The sequence below is a fragment of the Crocodylus porosus genome, unplaced genomic scaffold (assembly GCF_001723895.1).
Source record: "Crocodylus porosus isolate Cpor-Errol unplaced genomic scaffold, CroPor_comp1, whole genome shotgun sequence".
NCBI classification, from domain to species: Eukaryota; Metazoa; Chordata; order Crocodylia; family Crocodylidae; genus Crocodylus; species Crocodylus porosus.
Genome location: NW_017728906.1, coordinates 197,736,119 through 197,743,145, shown reverse-complemented (window position 1 = coordinate 197,743,145; position 7,027 = coordinate 197,736,119).

The window sequence follows — 7,027 nt, the reverse complement described above, 5'->3', positions numbered from 1 at the left end:
AGCTAAATCTTTCTTTTAAGAGCACCAAGTATGAATTCAGAATATGCAATAGAATTATCACTTGCAAATCTACCTCTGTCATGCATGTTACCCACTATTACCAGTGTCCTTTACCAATGCAGAGATAAAAGCAAGTAGCCTAACTCAGAACTCAAAGCCTGCCTCCAGTTGTAACAGTATTGAAGTAATCTGTGGCTGAATGCATTAGCTTCCCCTGAGCCGACTGACTTGTTAGATGTCTGTTGGATTTCTTGCTTATATACTTTATCCTCCTGTTCCTCTGCATGCAGAATTCGAATTGATGCCAGTGGAAATAACATGCAAATAGAGGCACCTCCGGATTGAGGTTTTCATTAGATGCATGATTTTAAACCTTGCCGATACATCCATATGGTTAGGTTACGTTTGAGGTTTTATTTAACCGTGAAATAGTGTTTGACTTGGCCTGTGGAAAGTACACAATGGTAAAAATACTATTTTATGACGAGTGTACTTTCTCAGTTCTAAAATTTGCTGTGTTTGCTGCTTGGCTAAAAGAAAAATAAGTGCTGGAAACTCAGTTGATTTGGGGTTGAAACTTGCTTGTTGGCAACATCTAGTTGCCAACAGCTTGTGGACATTTTCAGCCATCAAGCTAATGTGATCAGTCAAGATTTTCCAAAATAGGAGCCCCCAAACTTACGCTACTCCACGTGCATTTAGGCACCTTAACAAAAGTAAAACATGCTAACAGCAGCCCAGACCTCGCACTGCTGTCAGCCTTTCATCACCACTCTCTTTGCATTGTTTATAACAGTGTGACAGCAATGCTTTTTTAAATGCATTTCAGTACTAATTTTTGTAATGAGTTTGGCATCTCATGCCAGCTGTATGATCAGGTGGAGCACTCTGTCATTGGAAGAGGGGGTTTTTTCTTAGAGGTGTAGTGATTGCCCAAGACATCACTAAGAAGTGGCACATTTTTCTTCAAAAGACCTGTGCAGCTGGGGTCCGTTCCTTCTTTTTATTGCTGGGTCCCTGCCTTTACTTTTCAATGGGCAAGTGAAGCAGTCCCTTGACTTCACTGGAGCTCCACCTATATGGTGCAAATTCCAGACCGGGGGACTTTTTAAATTCTCTGTTTCTGTTTAACCTGGTAAAAACAGCTGGTGGGTGTTTTTTTTTCCTGTACTGATGGAAGGAGAAAGCAAGAAAGATCACACTGATAACAGGTAAGATACAGTGAGAGCTTAAATACAGAATCCCACAGCATTGGCTTTGTCATTTGCCTGATAACTGCACTTTAGCCACCTGTATTAAAAGCCTGAAAGTTTTAAAATCTATGCTCTTCGCTTCTAGTACTGATCCTGAGCTCTTTGCCACAGTGGTACTGTAGATACAATTTTTTTTCTTAATTAATAGATTTTCTCAAATGTACCTTTTTATATGGATGAAATACGGAATGGAGCATTTTGTATACCAACATTACACATGGGGAATGTTCCCTATTTTGTTTGAAAGTCAAATGTAAGAACACAGGGTGGACTCTGTATCCCTCTCGGCCAAGGATGTTCAATCCCGCGAGTCAAGTAAAGGGTTGTAAATAAGGCCAATAGATCCTAGAGCCACAGACACTCTGGCAAATGCCACAGATGGTGTTTAAAGGGAGGGTCAGACAACAGAACCTCCCTTTAACCCCCATCTGGTCCGACTCTAGCATGGAAATAATTGTAGTTATCAAATATATAAAATTGCATGCCACTGGCTACTGCTGCTAAGTGCCTGATTCTTCTCAGTCACCAGTCTTTCATGTTCTGAGATTGTTTTTTTTTCTTGGATGCTAAGAACAGGATCACTGGTGTGTGTGTTTTTTGTTTTTCTTGTTACATTATTATTTACGGAGCTGTTAAACATTAAGATTAAAGCAAAATTCACATCTTAGTGGCACACCAATAATTGGCTCATCCAGCATTTTGCTGCCTGTTTACTGAGCTAGCCCCATGTGATTTCCATGCCTGTTCCTACCAGAGCAAGATTCATCTGAGGTTTTGAAAGCCAGCCAGGAGAGTGTGGCCACAGAGCTTCCACATGTTGAATTGTGCGGCTAGATAAAGCAAACGCTAGCCCACAAGGTCGATGGCACTTCAGTCAAGTGGATGCTTATGCAGAGCCTCAGCGACTGGAAGGCAGCTTCCAGGCTGGCCCTACATTGAGTAAGTTATCAGTTTTAGGTAGGATTGAGGCCTAGTGGCTTGGAAAATCACTGCTTTCACTTGCTGGAGCCAGCTGCATTGTTTCAATTTAAAAAAAATCACATCATTGCAGGTTTTGTAGAGTACCTTGGTCACAAATAAAGTTAAGGGGATGCAGATCTCTACAGCACAGCCTGCCAGTTCTGTGCATGCGTTTCACAGCCGTTGAACACAAATCGGGCAGCTTGTTCAGAGACTGCAAGCGTTTAAATTATTTTGGCCCCAGCTCAGGAAGGCACTGAAGCAAAACTTTATCAGCATGTTCTTAACATCATCCCTTTCTTGCAAAGCTGTTAAGATCATGTGCATACCATGGCATGGGGCTTTGAATAGATGCTGATGTACCTTGCTGAGTAAAGATGGACTTTTCCCTGTGTGTTCAAATCTGAGTTGTGCCTGATACGTTTTGCTGTATTAAAGCCTTAATTGCTGCCCAGAACAAAGTTGATTGATTGACCACGCACAGTATTGTTCCCTGGGTTAGGGAGGAAAGACTTCAGCATAAGCAGTAGTTACTCCATAGACTGACTTGGGTCCTGCTTTTTCTCTTGATCTGCCAAATTGTTGTTACCGACTGAACTGAGTTTAATGCACTGATAACGCCTTGTTTACTGTCTAGAAGATATTGGAGCTCTCCAGCCGTAATGGACCTGGAGTAGCTTGTGTATTATGTGACCAAACTTTCTAACATCAACACTATCTGTTTTAGTGTAATATATCTTATTTTTTTCTTTTTTTTTTTTCAAGATTTTGTTGCAGATGAAGTCACTGTGACAAATAACATGAATATAATGGATGGCTATGTAAAAGCCTATTGTACTAAGCAATGTTTAATAAATATTTTGATATATTGTATTGATTCTTTATATGGAACCAACTGGCAAGTAACCATAGGCTATATATATCTATATATATAGAGAGAGAGAGAGATATAGATATATAGATATGTATGTAGATATGTATCTTTTTCATTTTGCAAAACATAATAGCTTTGAGATATTTAAGTATAAAGTATAGACTCTTATTATTAATGCAGCATTCAAGCATTAATTTTGTCTTTATAATTAAGATTATTAAAGAACGTTGTTGTAAATAAGACCTCTTAAAAATGTTTCTTGGTGTTTCTGTTGCATAGAGCCAAATTATTTTTATCAATCTGGTTTAATACCTGGAAGGATATGTGCCTACATCTGTAAGTGTGTGCTTAGAATGGCATTCTTTCAGCTTAAATAGATACTCTTTCCTGATGTTCCACAAGGATAAAATGGTTAGCATTTGATTTCTTTGGATCCAATGGAATTCTTAATATAGCAGTAAAATGATTATTTTAGAAGAGGATTTTTTGAAAAACCTGAAAGGTTTAGAAACAAGTCCCATTGAAACCCACCAGGATTTGAACAGCTAAACCCAGTAACTGCTTTTGCAGAATCTCCCCATTAATAAGATCCCTCCAACATAGTGATATCAGTTTAAATCAAGGGTGGGTAAAATGCGGCCCACCAGGCCATTCTATGCAGCCCACAGGGCCCCTAAAAAGTTTTTAAAATGTTTATCTGCCCCGGCTGCCTGCCATGCGACCCTTGATGGCTTGCCAAAACTCAGTAAGCGGCCCTCTGCCCAAAATAATTGGCTGCCCCTGGAAATCAATCTGTATTAGGACAGACTAGCAGCACTACTTCCCCTCTCCCAGGCTAATTCTGGCTTGGGAGGAGGCAGAGCCTTATTTCAGCATCGCACAGCACAGGCTTAGTCAAAGGTCTTGTACTTTTTTCTTCCGAGGGGACAGTTTAGTTTAGTTGTTCAGACCAGCTACAGCACTCCATAGGCAATGTCTGGCCAGTGCCTACAGTCCTTAAGTAACCAATATGGGGCACTTCTCACAAGTGCCTCAGCTGATCTTAACCATGAGGAATTGTAGTGCAGAGGGATGGGCAGTAGAAGGTAATAGCACAGTGGGAGCTTCCCCTAGTACATTGAATAACCTGGGGAAGATTTATGGCTTCCAGAAATGGAACAGATTATTGGCACCGTAGCTCAGGGGTTAGAGCTCTGGTCTGGCATTGGACTAGATCAGTGTTTCTCCACCTGTGGGTCACGACCCAAAAGTGGGTCGCAAGAATATATGAAAGGGTAGCGGACAAACTTTAAAAATGGATTTTCCTTTAGAGGAAAAAAATGTGGGAGACGGTGGCTTTTCCCTTGCAGGATGGCAGAGTTCCAGCCTGCAAGGGGCTGTTTGCATACACTGGGGAACGGGGGCAGCAGGGCAGGAGTGAGGGGCGCTGGGTCAGGATGGGCTGTCAACGTTTACGAATGGGTCCTAGTACAAAAGGCCTCAACTTTCACCCCCAAGATCAGAAGAGGGTGTGTAACAAAAAGTGTCCGCATAATCCTGTTGAAACAAAATCCATTGAGTAACTGTGCCAGACCCTCTGGTTATAAATTGGCAGAGGGCCCTTGAGATCAGTGAAGCAGTGTTGTCTTGTGATCCGACTACTAGGGTTTACTGATGCAAGTGCCCAAGGTCAAGGCTGTGTTTCCTAATAGCAGGCGTGTTGAGCTGCCGGTAGGCAGGAAAGGGATGGTACATGATCTTGGTACGCTTTCACACCTAGGCACGTGTGAGAAGCCATTAAACCAGTGGTTGTCAACCAATTTGCCATAGTGGGCCCCACTTGCAGCTCTCAGTGTGTTATGTGGGCTGCACGCACATAACTTACTTCCTATGTATCCTGTGTGTCACGTGGACTGCAACAGTGTGCTGATTGGGCCAGATGCCACCCACGGGCCACGGGTTGAGAACCGCTGCATTAAACGATGCACCTGACTTGGCCTTATCTTGGGGAGTACAAGCTGCCCAGGAGTTTGTGGGGTAGTTCTGGTCTAAACACCTGTTCCTGGCATCCCCTTGGTTGGCCCAAATGGATGTTTTTATCACATTTTGAGTGGGATGCCTGGGACAGATGTGTAAAACAGGACTGTTCCTGTGGAAATGGGTCTGATTCTCCCCTGCCCTTACTCTGCAGCACACTCAGCTAAGACTGCAGCTTGGAGACAGTTGAGCGTGCTGGAAAGAAAGGGTGCGGGGATTTGGAGACCTGGAAAAATATGGTTACCCTGCCTCTGTCTCATCAACCGGGATCCAGGTTTTGTTTGCCGTGGAAAAATGCAGAAAAGCATGGATTTTCTCCTTTAAAGGAGAAAGTGAAGGAAATGGCAAGTTTCCCCTTGCAGGCTGGCAGTGTTGCAGCCTGCAAGGGGCTGGGGGGAGCGGGAGAAGGGTGATCAAGCAGGGGGCACCCCATGCATGTGTGTGTGCACACGTGCACATGCAGCCAGGAAGCCTAGAGTTGGGCAGGGCTGGGGCTGGGGTTGGTGCGTGGGGCTCAGGGTTGGGGTGGGAATGCACGGCCACAGGGCCTGGACAGGGAGCAGGATGGAGCCATGGGCAACTCATCTGGGGGCTGGGAGCAGGGTGCTGGTTCCATGCTGCTGCACGCACTCCCAGGCAAGGGGCATGAGGGGGTACATGCCCCCAGCTGCGTGTGCTGGGCAAGGGCAGATACAGGCTGCCCTTCCCCTGGGACCTCCATGGCTTAGCAGGAAGGACCCGGCGTGGCAGGAGAGAGTGGGAGGGGGAGGCTCGGTGCCACTGCCGGAGGCCCTGTGCTATCATGGCAAGGCATCCTCTGCCCACCCAGCAGCCACAGAGGTGTCGTCACAACTGTACCCCTCGAAGCTGCAGACCTGGGTCCCTGGCCCCATAGCCCTGGCAACTGGGGACCCCTCTGGCAGGGCTTGAGGGGAGTCAGGGGGCTGCAGGTTGTGAGTGAGGGGCACCAGCAGGGCTGGGAGGGTGTGGTTTGGGGAGTGAGGAGTACTGGGAGGGTCAGAGGCCTGTGGGTTGGGAATAAGGGGCACCTGGGGGTGGGGGGCACCAGCAGGACCAGAGGACTGTGGGTCAGGAGTGAGGGGCACTAACAGGGCTGGGGGGGGCTGTGACTTGGGTGTTAGGGGCACTGGCATGGGCAGGGCACCGGCATATCATAGCTAATCAGGGCCAGAAAGGAGGGGTGTGGTGGGGAGGAGGGAAGAGGGACAGCCACAGTGAAATCTGAATCCTGGTGAGCAAAGGGGGCAGGAGGAGCTCTGATTTTCTACGATGAAAAAATCCAAAAATCAAACACCAAAATATATAGGTATTTAGAATTTATTTTATAATGATTGACGCACCGGTAGGCTTCCAAATTACTATAAAATTGTAAATATATCAATAAAACATTGTGCGTTCAACTGATACCTATATGTATATATAGTGTTAATCACAGAAAAACACGGATTTTGAGGTTTTAAATCAGAGAATTTGGGATTGTTTTTAAATCAGAAACATTATTATTTTTAAACAGAGAAAACGAAGGTCCCTGCTTGTCAGCTTTTAGCACAAGAGCTCACAACCACTGTGAGCTGAGCCAGATGCACACCCTACTCCCCACAAAGGCACTTTAGATGCATCAGAGGAGACCGATCCATAGGGAGACACCAAGAGCAACCAGGTGGCTTTCCTGACCTGGCAGGGGAGATCCCCTTCTTCTCAGCCTTGAATGACTTGGTGTAGTTAAGAGGATGAAGGCCTTTCCTTTACACTGGGGACAGGTAGACCCCTCCGAGAGTCCGCAAATGCCTCCAAATGCGAGGATCTCAGCTACACAATTTATAGCAATGGCAATTTGCTCCAGGGCTTTCCCTCTGTCTTGCTCCTTCAGTTTTTGGCTGGGGCCAAGTGAGACTAGGGGGCA